Here is an 18,765-nt window from a genome sequence, read left to right on the forward strand (position 1 = left end):
TATTTATGCTTTATATATACAATTGCATGCCCATATATGTATAGATATATAAATAATGTTCAAAAGGCTTAGGAATGCCATCCGCCCTATTTCCTTTTCCTCGATTTGGATGTGGTCTGGTGGGATTTCGGGTGACCATCCGAAGGTCATTTCCATATTACTTATATATCATATATACATGTATAGACATAAAAGTACTTCCATATTCATAATCATCAGTACATTATTAGCTGGTTACCATCGGGGTAACGCAGGACAATACATATACAGATATACGAGAAACAATACATATACAGATATACGAGAAACAATACATATACAGATATACTAGAAACAATACATATACAGATATACTAGAAACAATACATATACAGATATACTAGAAACAATACATATACATAAATACGTAATAATTGTGATCCACTGTATCGGGCATGCCTTAAATGTCATGGCCCGAGTTGTAGCCAGAATTCTCTTGGAGGGAGAGCGTGAGTTTGCGTATAGATCTATACTGGATTGACTATCCTACACCTTGCTGCTAGCTACAGCCGGACCTGCAGGTCTGCGGGTGCCAAACGTCATTTCTTTTATTACGACCGTTCATTATGTCGTTGTTACCAGTCGATAGCATGGTGGAATTTATCACAATATACCTTAATATAAATCCGGTTTAAGGTAGTAGTATTTAGTACAGCAGTAGTCTTATTATACAAAGCTACAGTACTACAATGATTTACCCATTACATATTTTAGTGATAATCTCACTTAAGCATTAGTGTACAAACTATATTTTTAACAAATGATAGTTATACTTGGGTAATTACACACGTTTACAACAGACAAGTTTACAAAATAGTTTAGCCTTGGTAGAAGGTTACTTTTATAGAAAATATAGGATTTTCTGAGAGATTCAAACTTTTACAAACACTTTCAAACATTTGCTTACATTCTTACAAACTTATACATTGAGACAGGTTCAAACGTTTTTACAAGAAACATTGACACTAAAATACTTATGAACTCACCAGCTTAATGCTGATAAACTCTTTCAAAATAACTTGTATTCTCATGTCATTAGTAGACAGGTACCGAGGCCAGCTTTTGAGAAGATGGAGTGCATTCAAGATTCATCTCATATTATTTTGTGTTTCATTATTTTTGGTGTCTATAACTGTACAGAACACACTTGTATTAAAATTATATATTTAATGCAATGGATGATGTTGTTTGCTTATTTACATTTACTGTGTTGTGATACTATACATGACGTCCTCCGCCCCATAACGTTTCCGCCGTACTTGGTTTTGGGGTGTGACACATTGGTATCAGAGCATTGTTTATAGTGAATCAAGTATATCAACCCATAAAAGATATACTAATCTATAAACCCAAAAGGGACTAAAACACTCTGACCAAGAGTCTATACTTTAAATAATAAAATATTTAATTAAGTATACTAGTCTGCATTCATACTAAAATCAGCGTCACAATGACAAGAACAAAAGTATTACGATTGTTGAATATCACAAGTAAGCTCGGGGATGTATGGTCAGTCCTGGGAATGGCATAGCCTGATCAACTATGATGGTCCTAGGAGTGATTAGCATATGCCCTAGAATGGTTGTGATATGTTAACAAGTCTAAAAACTTACCAACAATACCACAAGAAGATCAGTAGAACTTAAACTTAAAATACTATAGGAGTATTTTGTGCTATTAGTTACACGTATACTATATTCTTATACCTCTCTTCTCGCGTAGATCTAAATGGCTGGATTCCATCATGGCGACCCGTACTTTCCCAATGAAGGCAATGCCGGATGGATCGATGAAGAGCCTGAAGAGGAGCATCCAATCCCTTTGGATGATCACCTCGCAGAAGGCTTTTCGGATGGATCCGACTCCGAGCCTGAAGTCAACAACCTACCGCTAGTAGGTCAAGCCCCGAACAACAACCCTCGGCCAGCGTTTCCAGGCCCTACTCCCATGTGGGCAAACGACTTGAATCGCTAGAGTGATGAGCAGGGTCAGCCCTTGCCATACTTTAGGGACCGAACCTTTGACAATGTTAGCGATGGTGGCTCTGCTGATAGAGCTCTGTCGGTAATCATCCGCAGAATAGCTCGTAATGTCGAGCAGGGTCGACAGCCATCGACCGGGTCATGGAGATTGATGCCAATTCAGGTGTCAATACAGTCCGCATTTGCCGTCTCGAAGAAGACATGGAACGGACCCGGAGAATCAACGAAACGCTGCAGCAACAGCTGGCTGCCTCCCGTGCTGAAGTCTTAGAACTTCGAGCTCGTCAGAGAGCTCAGGACCGACACCTTCAAGAAGCGTTTCGCCAAGTGTCCGACCTCAAGGATCGCCCGAGGAATTCCCATCGCCATTAGATGATGTCTAGTACATCTCTGTCTTTTGATTTAGGGATAGCCTTGAACTTATGTGCTCTAAGTAGCACTTGTTTGTAAAATATTCCTAACTTTCGGTACTCTAATTAGGAATCTAGGACTGTCAGTATTGTCCTTATGGTATGATGTAAGACCTACTGTTAGGTCGATTTTCCTTGAACTTATTACATCAGTAATACCCGTACTATTGAAATCTACCTAATCTGTGGGAAAAATTTGTACACTTGTGTATTCCTACTGATATTTCTTATTGTGATTTCTAACACTCATTCAACTGTTGGGCTATGGGTAATTAGTCCATGGGTCACTCTCACATTGCTTACAAATTGATTCTTATCATCCTTCTTGTTTTTATAAACTTATAGCTGAAGGATGCCTCCTCGCAAGTCTCCCAGAAATAGGAATAATCCTGTACCTCCACCGCCTCCACCACCTGCAGTCATCGATACTGCAACCCTTAATGCTGCTGTAGCTGCAGCAGTGGCAACTGCCATGGCTCAGTATCACTCATCGGATGCTAGCAGAGGTGGAACCCCTGTTGAATCTATCCCAGTTGAAATCCCAGTGCGCTCCAGGGAGTGCTCTTACAAGGATTTCACAAACTGCAAGCCGAAGCCTTTCTATGGCACCGGCGGAGTCATTGCTCTTTCGCAATGGTTCGAGAAGACTGAATCAGTCTTCGAAATATGTTCGTGCCCGGCTGCATTTAAAGTGAAATATGCCGCGTGCACCTTCGAGGATAAAGCCCTAACATGGTGGAACGGCCACGTCAAAGCCCTAACTCTCGTCGTGGCTAACGACATGGGCTGGGCAACGATGAAGGACCTCATGACTGAGGAGTATTGCCCAAGGGGCGAAGTCCAGAAGTTAGAACATGAACTCTGCAATCTGACAATGAAGGACACCAACATGATCGCTTACACTGCCCGCTTTAGCGAACTGGTGGCCCTATGCCCCAACATGGTTCCCACTGAAGGGAAAAAGATTGAGCGGTATATATGGGGGCTAGTGCCTCCGTACCAGGGGAACGTCTTAGCATCCAACCCTGCTACTTTCGACAGTGCCAAGCGATTGGCACAAAGACTTATTGACCATGGAGTCAAGACCCCTGCAACTACAGCCACTCTAGCCATCCCAGAACCCTCTAAACCCGCTGGCAACAAGCGGAAGTTCTGGGACGAGAAGAAGAAGCAGCATGCTTCAAAGAAACAGCAAATCGTAGCAGTACATGCTGCGGTAGCCCCTACTGCTGTTACTGCTCCGGGGAAGCAGTATGCTGGAAGTTTGCCGAAGTGCAACAAATGCAACTTCCACCATAACGGCCCCTGCCGTGAAATGCAGTGTAACAACTGCCACAGAAAAGGACACACCGTCCGATTCTGTAAGTTCCCGGCGCAACCGATCTCCCAGGTTCCTGGCTCTGGCGTGAGCCCAACTTGCTATGGATGTGGCGAAGCAGGCCACTTTAAAAGGGACTGCCCTAAGGCGAGGAATACTGGAGGAGCAGGGAGGGTACTAGCAATAGGCCACGGGGAAGCAATCGCTGACCCGAAAGTGGTGACTGGTACGTTCCTCCTTGATAACTCCTATGCATGCATTCTGTTCGATAGTGGAGCGGAGCGAAGCTTCGTAAACCACAAATTTGCTCGCATGCTTAAGCAACAACCACACGCACTTAATGAACAATTCACAGTAGAAATGGCCAATGGGAAAACTGAAAGTACTAATAGCATATACTTAGGTTGTCTTCTAACCTTAGATAACCATTCATTCCCAATCGACCTTATGCCGGTTTCAATAAAAAGTTTCGACGTTATTATTGGCATGGATTGGTTAAGTCTTCATCGCGCCGAAATCCTGTGCTACGAGAAAGCAGTCCGTCTAAACCTCCCGTCTAACGAAACACTTATAGTCTACGGCGACAAACCTGGTGCGAGTCTTCGCATTATATCTAGTATTCAAGCACAGAAATATCAGCGTAAAGAATACCACGCATTCCTTTCTCACGTCGTCGACACGAACCTAGAAACGAAAGAACTAAAGAACCTCCCAGTAGTGAGCGACTTTCCCGACATTTTCCCAAAAGAACTACCCAGGTTACCTCCGCAACGACAAGTCGAGTTCCGAATCGACTTAGTCCCAGGAGCTACCCCAGTAGCCAAGTCGCCCTACCGTTTAGCACCAGCCGAGATGCAAGAACTCTCTGGTCAACTTAACGAACTGCTCAGCAAGGGCTTTATAAGACCAAGTTTCTCACCTTGGGGAGCACCGGTCTTGTTCATTAAGAAGAAAGACGGATCATTCCGTATGTGTATTGACTACAGAGAACTCAACAAATTGACGATCAAAAAACGTTACCCTCTGCCACGCATAGATGATCTATTCGACCAACTGCAAGGGGCGAACTATTTTTCCAAGATTGATCTGAGATCCGGATATCACCAGTTACGAGTGCTCGAGGACGATGTGCCGAAGACAGCCTTCCGAACTCGTTACGGACACTACGAGTTCGTGGTGATGCCATTCGGATTGACCAATGCGCCCGCAGTCTTCATGGATCTGATGAATAGAGTATGCCGGCCTTACTTAGATCAGTTCGTCATCGTTTTCATTGACGACATCCTGATCTACTCCCGAAGTAAGAAGGAGCATGGTGATCATCTACGACAAGTTCTAGAGACATTATGAAAGGAGAAACTTTACGCGAAGTTCTCGAAATGCGAATTTTGGATCCGAAGAGTCGAATTCTTAGGACACGTGGTAAGCGAAGAGGGAATCCACGTGGACCCATCCAAAATAAAAGCCATTGAGAACTGGTCAGCACCAAAGACACCTACCGAAATTCGTCAATTTCTAGGTCTCGCTGGCTACTACCGCAGATTCATTCAGAACTTCTCACGAATAGCAAAGCCTCTTACGACCCTTACCCAGAAAGGTGTGGCCTTTGACTGGGAAGAGAAGCAAGAAAGAGCGTTCCAAACGCTCAAACGAGCCTTGTGCACCGCACCAATACTATCCCTTCCGGAAGGAATAGAAGACTTTGTAGTCTATTGCGATGCATCCAATCAAGGACTCGGATGTGTTCTGATGCAGCGAGGTAAGATCATCGCCTACGCCTCGAGACAGTTGAAGACACACGAAGTTAACTACATGACCCACGATCTTGAATTAGGAGCAGTAGTGTTTGCTCTGAAGATCTGGAGACATTACTTGTACGGAACGAAGAGCACTATCTTTACCGAGCACAAGAGTTTACAACACATTTTTGATCAGAAGGAGCTCAACATGAGACAACGACGATGGGTCGAGCTACTCAGTGACTACGAATGCGATATTCGTTATCATCCGGATAAAGCCAACGTAGTAGCAGACTGGTCGCAAGGTCAAGTCATTATCCATAACCATCCATTCACACTTGACTAAGCAAATTCAGGCGGCTCAACTAGAGGCCATGAAACCTGAAAATGTGTCGAGTGAATCCCTTAGGGGAATGGACAAGAACTTCGAAGCCAAGGGTGACGGAGCTTTATATTTCATGAACCGGATCTGGACACTGAAACACGGTGGTTTCCGAGACTTGGTCATGACCGAGGCGCACAACACTCGGTATTCCGTCCACCCAGGTTCACATAAGATGTATCTGGATCTTAAAAAGCTATACTGGTGGCCTAATATGAAAGCAGAGATTGCTACCTTCGTGAGTAAATGCCTTACTTGCGCGAAGGTTAAGGTCGAGTACCAGAAGCCCTCTGGTTTACTGCAACAACCAGAGATCCCGGAATGGAAGTGGGAGTGGATCACTATGGATTTCATAACCAAGTTGCCCAAGACGACGGGTGGACTTGACACCATATGGGTCATCGTTGATAGATTGACCAAGTCTGCACACTTCCTGCCTATCAAAGAAACCGACAAGATGGAGAAACTTACGAGAACATACATCAGGGAAATTGTACGGTTGCATGGTGTACCTATTTCCATTATCTCCGATAGAGATAGTAGGTTCACCTCAAGATTCTGGCAATCCCTACAACATTCCCTAGGAACAAGGCTGGACATGAGCACAGCCTACCATCCACAGACCGACGGATAGAGTGAGAGAACCATTCAAACATTGGAAGACATGTTGCGAGCCTGTGTGATTGGTTTTGGGAAGGCATGGGATACTCATTTACCCCTTGTCGAATTTTCCTATAATAACAGTTACCACACAAGCATCAAGGCTGCTCCATTCGAAGCTCTCTACGGCCGCAAGTGCAGATCCCCTCTGTGCTGGGCTGAGGTTGGTGATACCCAATTAGCAAGAGGGCAAGCTTCCGACAGTACTCTCACTGGTCCGGAAATCATTCGGGAAACGACAGAGAAGATCGTTCAAATCCGTGAACGATTGAAAGCCTCTAGAGACCGACAGAAGAGCTACGCCGACAAACGAAGAAAACCTTTGGAGTTTCAGGTGGGAGACCGAGTCCTTCTCAAAGTCTCACCCTGGAAAGGCTTGATACGCTTCGGCAAGCGTGGGAAGCTTAATCTGAGGTACATAGGGCCTTTCGAGATTCTTGCCAGAGTCGGCCCTGTAGCTTACAAACTTGATCTACCCGACACACTGCGTAACGTACATTCTACATTCCACGTATCTAACTTGAAAAAGTGTCTGTCCGACGAGACTCTCGTAATCCCACTCGACGAGATCGAGATCAACCAGAGCCTCAACTTCGTGGAAGAACCTGTAGAGGTCATGGACCGTGAGGTCAAGCAGACAAAACAAAGCCGTATCCCTATCGTGAAGGTTCGCTGGAACGCCAAGCGAGGACCGGAATTCACTTGGGAACGCGAGGATCAGATGAAGTTGAAATACCCTCCTCTTTTCGCTTAATTGTTTGTAACTTTTATTTGCTTAAATTTTAATTTCGGGACGAAATTCCCTCTAACGGGGGGATGATGTGACAACCTGAAATTTCCAATTGTATGAACCTCATCTATTCAATAGAAGCTAGTTCAGTTTCTGTAATTTTCAAGCTTTTCCGAACAAATTTGTGTACATTAGGGTTTATGTTTTAGATGATATCAGGAGAGTGGATACTCCTGGTTTTGTGAAACTTGGGCATTTCAAGTTTCATAATGTTACAGTCCAATATCAGGAATAAAAATATTTTCTGCCAAAATATTCCAGGAATATAAATAGTTTTCTGAATTAAATTAATTCATTATTCACAATTCCAAATAGAGAAAAGCCATATTCTCTCTGACGGATCTTCGGGTTTTCATCCCATATTGTGAGTTTACTTTTCTAAGTGTGTTTCAATACTTGTTAGATGCTCATTAACACAAATTACATGTCTAGATATCAAGATCCGGGAGTTTACCGCCCAAGAACGTTCTTGGGGAGTAAACTCCAAAATAGAACATAAATGCTTCCTTGTCCCGATTCCTTGTTAGAGGACTTGTTTAGGAGATAGGGTATGATCTTTATAGGCCTAAATGCATCCAAGAAACATAAGTTCTAGGAGTTTACGGCCAAGGAACTCCCTTGGGCCGTAAACCCCTTTTCAAGGGCTTAAATGCCCTAAAACTTTCCCCAAATGCTTAAGGACTTTAACTACTAGTACTTGTGCTTGTTTAGAGCACCAAAAGCTCATCAAAATCACAAGTTAGTAGGATTTTACGGCCAAGAACTCCTCTTGGGCCGTAAACCCCTTTTTGTGGGACAAAAATCATTCCAAGCAACCCTTAAGCCTTTAGACAATTTACCTTGAACCCTTGGGACTAGAATAGAGAGTATAACACATAAAAACCACTCCTTCAAAGGAGTTTACGGCCAAGGAACATGTCTTGGGCCGTAAACTCCAAGTGAAGGCACCAAAGTGTGCCTCTTGTCCCCATAAGCCTTAGATAAATTCATGAAAGCAATCCTTGTTGTTTAAGTGCTTCAAATCAATTAAAATCCAAGAGTTTACGGCCGTAAACTCTAGGATGAAGGACTTTAGGCCGTAAACTCCCTTATGGAGTGTTCTAGAGCCTTAAAACTACTTCATGTATTATTCCAACAAAGCTAGGAGTGTTCTAGAAGCAAGATAGCACCACAAAACACCCAAAAACACCATTTGAGGAGTTCACGGCCATAAACCCATGAGTTTACGGCCGTAAACTCCAAGGTGTGGGGTTTGTTGGATGGTGAACTCCTATACAAGGCCCTTTGATGTTTCAAACCCTTTTGCCTTGTCCCGTAGCAACTTAGATGCAACCATTTGGACCATAAACACTCATAAAAGTGTTTAAATGTTTCCTATGTGTATTAACTTAATTATTAAGTTATTATTTGCCTAATTAGTTATATATATGCTTATTATATGATAACTAGGCTCGTGCGTGTAAACCAGTCTCCGTTTGTCACCTAGCACGGTAGCCGACACTGCAATTCAAACGACTCACCACAAGTGAGTTCATACCCCTTGAATCAACCTTTGAAATGATTTTAAATGTTTTATAACACTTTATGGGGGGGGATACAAGTCAAATACTTATAAGTTATTACTTCAATCACATGTGATTGTGTTTAATCACATGTGATTAATAACTAGGAAAACAACGATTTTCACACTGTTCAAACTGTTTTTCAACTGCTTTACTATTGAAGTGTTTTACAAACTGTTTTACTATCCAAACTTACTTATAGACTGTGATTCAATCAAATGCTTCTTATACTTAAACTGTTTTATCAACTTATGCTTTCAAAATGATTTATAGATCGACATCAAGTCAACCTTCTCTTGAAATTATATTTATGCTTCAAAATGTTTTATGAAAACTTATTTATGCTTTATATATACAATTGCATTCCCATATATGTATAGATATATAAATAATGTTCAAAAGGCTTAGGAATGCCATCCGCCCTATTTCCTTTTCCTCGATTTGGATGTGGTCTGGTGGGATTTCGGGTGACCATCCGACGGTCATTTCCATATTACCTATATATATCATATATACATGTATAGACATAAAAGTACTTCCATATTCATAATCATCAGTACATTATTAGCTGGTTACCAACGGGGTAACGCAGGACAATACATATACAGATATATGAGAAACAATACATATACAGATATACGAGAAACAATACATATACAGATATACTAGAAACAATACATATACAGATATACTAGAAACAATACATATACAGATATACGAGAAACAATACATATACATAAATACGTAATAATTGTGATCCACTGTATCGGGCATGCCTTAAATGTCATGGCCCGAGTTGTAGCCAGAATTCTCTTGGAGGGAGAGCGTGAGTTTGCGTATAGATCTATATTGGATTGACTATCCTACACCTTGCTGCTAGCTACAGCCGGACCTGCAGGTCTGCGGGTGCCAAACGTCATTTCTTTTATTACGACCGTTCATTATGTCGTTGTTACCAGTCGATAGCATGGTGCAATTTATCACAATATACCTTAATATAAATCCGGTTTAAGGTAGTAGTATTTAGTACAGCAGTAGTCTTATTATAGAAAGCTACAGTACTATAATGATTTACCCATTACATATTTTAGTGATAATCTCACTTAAGCATTAGTGTACAAACTATATTTTTAACAAATGATAGTTATACTTGGGTAATTACACACGTTTACAACAGACAAGTTTACAAAACAGTTTAGCCTTGGTAGAAGGTTACTTTTATAGAAAATATAGGATTTTCTGAGAGATTCAAACTTTTACAAACACTTTCAAACATTTGCTTACATTTTTACAAACTTATACATTGAGACAGGTTCAAACGTTTTTACAAGAAACATTGACACTAAAATACTTATGAACTCACCAGCTTAATGCTGATAAACTCTTTCAAAATAACTTGTATTCTCAGGTCATCAGTAGACAGGTACCGAGGCCAGCTTTTGAGAAGATGGAGTGCATTCAAGACTCATCTCATATTATTTTGTGTTTCATTATTTTTGGTGTCTATAACTGTATAGAACACACTTGTATTAAAATTATATATTTAATGCAATGGATGATATTGTTTGCTTATTTACATTTACTGTGTTGTGATACTATACATGACGTCCTCCGCCCCAGAACGTTTCCGCCGTACTTGGTTTTGGGGTGTGACACAAATGACGGCCCTAAGACCCTTTAAATAGGTCTCAAACCCAGGAAGTTAGGGTTTCATTAGACAGCGTGGACTCGCCGAGTCCACTCATGAACTCGCCGAGTCCAGCTGTGAATTCGCATACAAATCCGCGACCATACTCGGCGAGTCTAGACGCCAATTCGCCGAGTCTCCCCCCCCCCCAACACCCAAAAATAAAAGAACAAAACATCATACCTGGGAATTCGGGTGTTACAATTCTCCCATACTAGAATCAGACTTCGCCCTCGAAGTCTCACTCTGCAAACAGCTCCGGATGCTGCTCTCGCATCTCACGCTCCGGTTCCCAAGTCAACTCTGACCCTTTCCGATGCTGCCACTTGACCTGCACCAGTGGCACTTCCTTGTTCCTCAAAACCTTGATCTTCCGATCCCTGATCGCCACTGATCTCTCAACATAATTCAGGATCGCATCCACCTGAATATCTTCCAATGGCACCACAGCCGACTCGTCGGCTATACACTTTCGCAACTGCAACACGTGGAAAGTGTCACGAATCTGACCCAACTCTGCTGGCAACTCCAAACGATAGGATACCCTGCCTAGCCTCGCGATCACCCTGAAAGGACCAATATATCGGGGCCCCAACTTGCCCCTCTTCCTGAATCGGATCACTCCTTTCCAAGGAGAGACCTTCAGGAGCACGAAGTCGCCGACCTGAAACTCAAGCTCGGACCGGCGTCTATCCGCATAACTCTTCTGACGACTCTGAGCGGTCAACAACCTCTGCCTGACCTGCTCGATCTGCTCTGTCATCTGAAGCACAATCTCGGTGTTGCCCATCACGCGCTGCCCTACTTCTCCCCAGCAAATAGTGGTTCGACACCTCCTCCCATACAATAGTTTAAAGGGCGGCATGCCATTGCTCGAATGATGGCTGTTGCTATAAGAAAACTCTGCCAAGGGCAAATACGTGTCCCAACTCCCACCGAAATCCAACACACATGCCCGAAGCATGTCCTCGAGCGTCTGGATTGTCCTCTCACTCTGCCCATCAGTCTGTAGCTGATATGCGGTACTAAAATGCAGTTTCGTACCCAATTCCTCATGAAATTTCTTCCAGAATCTGGAAGTGAAACGTACATCTCGATCTGAGATGCTCGAGATCGGCACTCCATTCCGCGATACCACCTCTCTCACGTACGTCTCTGCCAACTTCTCCACGCAAGATCTCTCACTGATGGCCAGGAAGTGAGCACTTTTCGTCAATCTGTCCACAATCACCCAAATTGCATCAACACCCCTCGTGGTCCTTGGCAATTTGGTGATGAAATCCATGGTAATATGTTCCCATTTCCATTCAGTAATCTCTAGTGGCTGCAGCTTACCATGTGGACGCTGGTGCTCGGCCTTCACCGTGCGATAGGTCAAGCACCTCTCTACTAACCATACGACATCCCTCTTCATACAGGGCCACCAATAATCCTTTTTCAGGTCCAAATACATCTTAGTGGCCCCAGGATTCATCGAGAATTTCGATCGATGAGCCTCTTCCATGAAAATGGTACGCGTGCCGCCCATGGATGGTACCTAAATCCGACCCTGAAATGTCATAAGCCCCCGGCTATCGGTAAACAATTCCAATACTAACCCAACAACTCACTCTCACTTCTGGCTTTCTGGCTTCACAACCTCATCATGGGCCCCACGGATAGCATCCAACACCGGGGTCATCACTGTCAATCTCAAACAAACATCTCGAAATGGGGCGCCCTCCACCTTACGGCTCAATGCACCGGCTACAACATTTGCCTTGCCCGGGTGGTACAGGATCTCATAGTCATAATCCTTGACCATGTCCAACCACCTCCTCTGGCGCATATTCAGGTTGCGCTGGTCCATCAAATACTTCAAGCTCTTGTGGTCCGTGTATATCGTACACCGAACCGCATACAGATAATGTCGCTAGATCTTGAGAGCGAACACTACCGCTCCCAACTCCAAATCATGAGTGGGGTATCTCGACTCATGAGGCTTAATTTGCCTCGATGCATATGCAATCACATGCCCCCTATGCATAAGCACCGCTCCTAATCCGAATATCGATGCATCACAATATACCACAAAATCTTCCATCCCTTCCAGAAGGGCTACCACTGGGGCTACACATAATCTCTGGTGAAGTGTCTCGAACGAGGTCTGCTGCTCCGGACCCCAAGAAAACGCAACACCCTTCCAGATCAACTTGGAGAGTGGCACGACGATCTTGGAGAAATCCTTAATAAATCTCCAATAATAGCCGGCCAAACCAAGAAAACTCCTAATCTCGGTGGGTGATCTCGGCACCTCCCACCTCATGACCGCCTCGATCTTGGCCGGATCGACCAATATTCCATTCTGGTTAACGAGGTGTCCCAGAAACTGAACCTCTCGTAGCCAGAACTCACAGTTTGAGAACTTGACATAAAGCCTCTTTGATCTCAGAATTCCGAGGATCTCCCTCAAACGCTCCTCATGCTGCTCTCGGGATCTCGAATACACCAATATGTCGTTGATGAACACGATCACTGAGCGATCCAACATCAGTCTGCACACCCTGGTGATGAGATCCATAAACACCGACGGTGCGTTGGTGAGTTCGAAAGGCATTACCAAGAACTCGTAATGCCCATAGCGAGTCCGGAATGCTGTCTTCTGGACGTCCTCCTCCCGCACACTCACCTGATGATAACCAGACGTCAAATCGATCTTGGAGAACCAAGATGCTCCCTGCAATTGATCGAACAAATCATCGATCCTCGGCAAAGGGTAACGGTTCTTAACTGTTAGCTTATTCAACTCACGATAATCAATGCACATCCAGTGCGAACCATCCTTCTTCTTGACAAAAAGAATAAGCGCCCCCATGGCGAACTGCTCAGCCTGATAAATCCCTTCCCCAGCAGCTCCTGGAGCTGCAAGGATAACTCCTGCATCTCCGGAGGCGCAAGGCGATAAGGCGCCTTGGTGATAGGCGCAGCTCCCGGAACCAATTCAATACTGAAATCTACCTGCCTCTCCGGAGGCACACCCGACAACTCCTCTGGAAACACATCCAGGAACTCATGCACTATCGGAACCTCATCAACCGACTTCGCTCTCTCTGAATCAACCCTCGCATCCATCACATATGCCACAAATCCCCTACAACCCTGCTGTAGACTATGTCTCGCTCTGGCGGCCAAACAAAATGCTGACCCCATACGTGTACCCTCGTCGTACACCGTAAGAACTCCCCCACTAGGGTCTCGAATCGTCACTAATTGACGCTCGCAGTCTATCACAGCTCCATATCGACTCATCCAATCCATACCCACTATAACACACACGTCCCCCATTGTGATTGGAACCAGATCTATCGGGAACTCCACACCGAAGATCTCAAGGACACATCCTCGACTCACATCCAAAGCATACACTGCTCGCTCGTCAGCTATGGAAACTCGCAGAGGTCGATCCAACGCCTCTCGACGGACACTAATATGCTGACTAAATGCAACGGAAATAAACGACCGACTCGCACCCAAGTCAAATAATACCAACACAGGCACAGAACTCACAAGAAAAGTACCTACGCATAACATCATATAAGCATAAAAACTCAACTCGAATAAAAGAGGAAAAGAGAATACATACCAGCCACAACATTGGGCGCCGCACGGACTTCTTATGCGGTAAACTAAAATGCTCTCCCACGAGACTTCGGGGCCTCGGACTTCACCGGCCGAACCTCGGTAGCCCTAGCAGCAGGCGCAGATCCCTGCGCTGATCCCTGAAGAAGCTGCGGGCACTCGGCCTTCCGATGGCTGGTCTGGCTGCAATGAAAGCAAACCGAAAATCCCTTGGGGCAATCCCTCGCGATATGCCCCTCCTTCCCACACTTATAACACACCCCATCCCTGCATGACCCCTCCTGACTCTTACCGCACTTCACACAAGTGCGGCCCTTCGCGCCCCCAGATCTCGAATCAGTGGGTCTAGCCCACTTGGCTGCCGACTGAGACTGAGCCGGCCGCCGATCCATCCTCCGAGACTCGGCGTCCTCCCTGGCCAGAGTCTCCAACTCGATCTCCCTCTTCAGGGAATTTGCATGGAGCTCAGAAAATGTCCAGTAAGTCGAGTTTGCCACGAACTCCCAAATATCTCTCCTCAACACACTCAAATAACAGCTCATACGAGCCTGCTCAGACGACACCTGCTCAGGGCAAAACATCGCCCTCTCATGAAACTTCCTAGTGATGACTGCCACAGAATCAGTACCCTGCTTGAGGGTCAAGAAATCCTGGATCAACCGTTCCCTCTCCACCAGGGGAATATACTCCTCTCTGAACATAGTGGTGAACCTCTCCCAGGTCACCTCGGAAATCTCAGCCAAAGTGAAGTTCTCCATCACGAACTTCCACCAATCATTCGCTCCCAGGCGGAGCTGGTTCAAGGCGAACCGAACCCTCAAGTGCTCTGGACAAGAACACGTATAGAAACATCCCTCGATGTCAGAGATCCACCTCATTGCGGCAATCAGGTCCTGCGTCCCGTCGAACTCTGGTGGCTTTGTGTTTCTGAACTCCCGGAACAACAACGAGTCACATCCCTGAGGTTTGGCAGCAGCAGTAGCTGCAGCTGCAGCAGCCTCAGTCAATGCTGCGTACCGCTCATCAAAAGTCTCAATCAACGTGGTCTTGATGTCCCCAAACATCTCGGGAATCTCAGCCCGGATGGCAGCAACAAACTCGTCATGAATCAATCGACGGATCTCCTCATCGCTGACACCACTACTCTCAAGTATGTGTCAAGTCCCAACCATGATGCTTCTGAAATACAACAAAAATTATCAGAAACTCGATCGAGCATACACATACTCGATGATGCAATCCTACTTGTCCTCCGTTGTCCAAAAGATTCTTACTTGGAATGCCCACTGATCCGGTGTCTCAAGTAGTGCGGGCCCAATACTACTGACCACACCGCATCAGTATTCACTCCAAGTCCTCCTCCTTAGATCTTGGATTACAAGTACTCTACTCTCAAAGCATCTCCGCAACAGAAATCTCCTAGGCGAAGGCATCATAAATCAGGACACTCTAGTCGTAATATGTATACCTAGCCAACTATAGCATGCATAACATAACATATCTCATAACACATAAAGTAAGGGTACTTTTGGGGATTCACCGTTCGGGCGCTGGCTGATCGTACACACGGCTCTACTCTGTTTGTCTCAAAACTCTTTTTACTCTTTTCAATAGTTTTACTTCATTATCATGATTTTTCCTCAAATCCTCAGTTTGAGTTTAGATACGCCCGAAGATGCATCCGAATCCCTCAAACCAAGGCTCTGATACCAACTTGTAACAACGTAAATTTTCAAAATAATTTTTCATTTTTAAAACATTCATTCATTCATAAAATAATGTCAAACACATTATATCAAATGTTATTCTCACAAAACATCTCCCCAGAATCTCTACAAAAACTCCAGTGCGTGTGTGTACGAATCATGTCGGCGCCTTCCCGCGCTCATCACTAGTACCTGAAACACATAACACAACAATTGTAAGCATAAATGCTTAGTGAGTTCCCCAAAATACTACGTACATCACATACGCCACTCAAGGCTATAATACGACCCTCCGGTCGATGTGTCTCAGCGGGACCCTCCAGTCCCATAGCTCGTTGGACCCTCTGGTCCGGTCATAGCTTGTTGGACCCTCCGGTCCGGTCTATATCATCATACAACATACAAATATCACATATCACATAATCTCCTACATAACACATAAGACCCTCTAGTCATCGCATAGTACCACTCTAGGTAATGTATAGTGAGAAGACTCACCTCGATGTCTCGGTAAATATCTGACTCGGAAGAAGTGTGATCTAGCCTCCGCCTAATCACATCAAGTAATACTCTCATAAATACAACTGTAATCAACCCTAAAAGTCAACAAGGTCAACGGTCAAACTTGACCCGACTCGTCGAGTGCACTAGGGCGACTCGGCGAGTCTGCACGTGTCCACTGACTCTCTTAGATCCTCTCTTGGCACGTCGAGTACTCTCCTTGACTCGACGAGTTCCACCTGACATGAATCGCGGGGCCACCCCAACTCAACTCGCCGAGTCTCAAGAACAACTCGGCGAGTTCCAACTGGAACTCAGACCCCTAACTCTCCCTGACTCACCGAGTCATTCCCCCAACTCGACAAGTCCACTCACTGAGTGATTAACGGGCAACCTTCATACTACTCGCCGAGTCTGTTCTTCGGACTTGGCGATTTCATGCCTTGCACAACCTCAAAACAACTTCTAAGGTCAGATCTGTCCCATACAATCATAGATATGGCCTCCCCAAGCATGATAATCACGTAAAGTTCGGACCTTGACACACATATAACATCTAAATGGTCCAAAATGGTGATTTAGCCACAAAAATGACATTCCAAGATCATGACTCCCAAAATGACTCATAAAGTTCCAAGGGTTAAGGTCTCTGGACCTCTTTGGGTCCAGATCCAGAACACAACTCGAGAAGGGACCAAATACACCACTTAATCAACCTTTAAGAGGGTCAGAGAACCCTAACACTAAGAATCAACACCAAAAACTGAAGAAAGTCCGAGAATAATACCTCAATACAATCTCTATGAGCTCAAAAACCACCAAAATCGCACCTCCTTCAGCCTCCTCTTGCCTTGAACACTTCCTTCTTGCAAAAACACCCACAAAAGTTCATGATTGGCCTCTCCTTCCTCACAAACGCTCTAGATCTCTTTAGGGTTTCTCTCTGGGGGTTGGTGGCCGCAAATGACGGCCCTAAGACCCTTTAAATAGGTCTCAAACCCTGAAATTAGGGTTTCATTAAACATCGTGGACTCGCCGAATCTAGCTGTGAATTCGCGTACAAATCCGTGACCATACTCGGCGAGTCTAGACGCCAACTCGCCGAGTCTCCCCCCAACACCCAAAAATAAAAGAACAAAACATCATACCTGGGAATCCAGGTGTTACAAAGTTTCCTTATACCTTCGTTTAGACTAGCTTCATGAATGACGCGTACTAGCGGTTCGATTAATTTAGTCTTATACATGTAGTAATAATTAAATTTCTTATTTTACATATAGTATAAGCTTGTATTTTAAAACCTTTTTGAAATACAAGGTTTCTAATTAAATTTTGAAAATTAAATAATTAATTTAACTTTAAAAATACACTAAGTGATTTAATAATTATCTATTAATTAACATTTAATTAATTTCATTTAATAAAATAAGGATTATCTAATTAAATTAAACAATTAATTTAATCTTAATCCATACCCTCTAATTTTCGAAAATTAGGGTATAGGACTGATCCAAAAAAATTCAATTATCCTTTTTATATAATTAAAATTATAATTACCAAAAATTTAGGAAACCCTAACCAACTAAATCGTTTTTCAAAAATTTTCTTGGGGAGGTAGGCTAGGGTTTTAAAACCCTAACCCTAATTTTGAGTTTCTTGGGGAGGAGGGTTAGGGTTTCAAAATCCTAACTCAAATTTCGAAAATTAGGGGGCAAGAAACCCTAATTTCAATTTCCAAATTTGTGGCCCTTTAGGGTTTAATTTCCATAAACCCTAATTTGATCAATTCATCAATTATTGCAAATTCAATTGAATGCAAACCTAACTCTCAGATACCACAGATGGGTTTTAGACATTACAACACAAACTTGATACTCTTAAGTGTGCATGAAACCTAAAACAAGATCTATATTTTTTAACTATTGAATCTATAACTATGAACATCAAAATAAGAACCCTAGAAACCCTAGGTTATTTTCGAAAATCCCATAAATGGGTTTAGGATTACATCCTTTATTATTATTATAGCAAATAACAATGATCCTTATGTTGTTGAAGCTTTGGAAGCAAGCACCACAAACGTCATGCTACTAAGGCCTAGGGGGTAAGAAATTCACACCCAAGCTAGCAAGAAGGATATTGAGGAGAGAGGAGGGAGGAGGTAAGAAATTCAACCAACTGATTGGGAATTAGGAGTGCCGAAAACCAAAGGCCTAGGGGCCTTTATATACTACAACAAGGAAGCCCTGGATAACACTAATATGAATATAATAATAATATTTCAAAATTGTAATTATTCAGTTCCATATTTATCCAGATGTATCCCATAGAATCCATCCAACCTCTTGGTGGAAGGTTCTGGAGCCTTTTG

Source organism: Lactuca sativa, chromosome 2 (assembly GCF_002870075.4).
Source record: "Lactuca sativa cultivar Salinas chromosome 2, Lsat_Salinas_v11, whole genome shotgun sequence".
NCBI lineage: Eukaryota > Viridiplantae > Streptophyta > Magnoliopsida > Asterales > Asteraceae > Lactuca > Lactuca sativa.